The sequence below is a fragment of the Oncorhynchus keta genome, chromosome 25 (assembly GCF_023373465.1).
Source record: "Oncorhynchus keta strain PuntledgeMale-10-30-2019 chromosome 25, Oket_V2, whole genome shotgun sequence".
NCBI lineage: Eukaryota > Metazoa > Chordata > Actinopteri > Salmoniformes > Salmonidae > Oncorhynchus > Oncorhynchus keta.
Genome location: NC_068445.1, coordinates 41,471,195 through 41,472,452, shown reverse-complemented (window position 1 = coordinate 41,472,452; position 1,258 = coordinate 41,471,195).

Sequence of the window (1,258 nt, the reverse complement as noted above, 5' to 3'; positions counted from 1 at the left end):
CTATGTAGGGTCTCACAGTGGAGGTATTCTGCTTCCTTAATTTTGGGTCAGTCACAGTGGTCAGGTATTCTGCCGCTGTGTACTCTCTGTTTAGGGCCAAATAGCATTCTAGTTTGCTCTGTTTTTTTGTTAATTCTTTCCAATGTGTTAAGTAATTATCTTTTTGTTTTCTCATGATTTGGTTGGGTCTAATTGTGCTGATATCCTAGGGCTCTGTGGGGTGTGTTTGTGTTTGTGAACAGAGCCCCAAGACCAGCATGCTTAGGGGACTCTTCTCTCTCCCTCTCTCAATTCAATTCAAGGGGCTTTAATTGGCATGGGAAACATATGTTAACATTGCCAAAGCAAATGAAGTAGATAATATACAAAAGTGAAATACACAAAACAATGAACAGTAAACATTACACTAACATTACACTCTCTCCCTCTCATCTAGCACAGACACTCTGACCCTAAAACATCCCTCAGGTTAGGCATTTAATGAAGGAATAAAGGATGTACAAAATTGTACAGGTCTTATTTTTCTGATTCCGACCCGAGTTTCATAATCACATTGTGATGGCATCCTGACACACCATCAAGTCAACCTAGTTAGGGACTGTCAACAAAGTGCATGATCACAATATTCAAACTTCTTCAGCTCTTACACCATCAAGTCAACCTAGTTAGGGACTGTCAACAAAGTGCATGATCACAATATTCAAACTTCTTCAGCTCTTACACCATCAAGTCAACCTATTTAGGGACTGTCAACAAAGGGCATGATCACAATATTCAAACTTCTTCAGCTCTTACACCAGGTGACATAGCAACATAATTTCAGTTGTCTGCTATTCCTTACATAGAGAGAGGCAAGTTGCACATCCTTTGGTTTTCTCAAAATGATCCAAACCTTTCTTTAAATATAGATTTTTTTTAAATAACTTAAAATTCAATAGCTCCCATGTGACCTAGACACCTCAAACCAACGTGGGAGTGTTCACAGTGTAGGGACACACATCGCACACTCTTTGATTTTCTGCACTTAATTAAAAAAATATTGACCTTAATTCATTAGTTCAAATCTTTACTTAGAATTTCAATAGCTACTTGATCACATGACCTAGGTACCCCAAACAAACGTTTAATGGTCACAGGGAAAAACACCCCTTTGGTTTTCCCATAAAGCGCTTACAAGAGTTTTTATTTGAAAATGTCAAAATTATAATAGCTCTTCAACCATGTGACTTAGCAACCTCATTTCAACTGTCCAGTATTA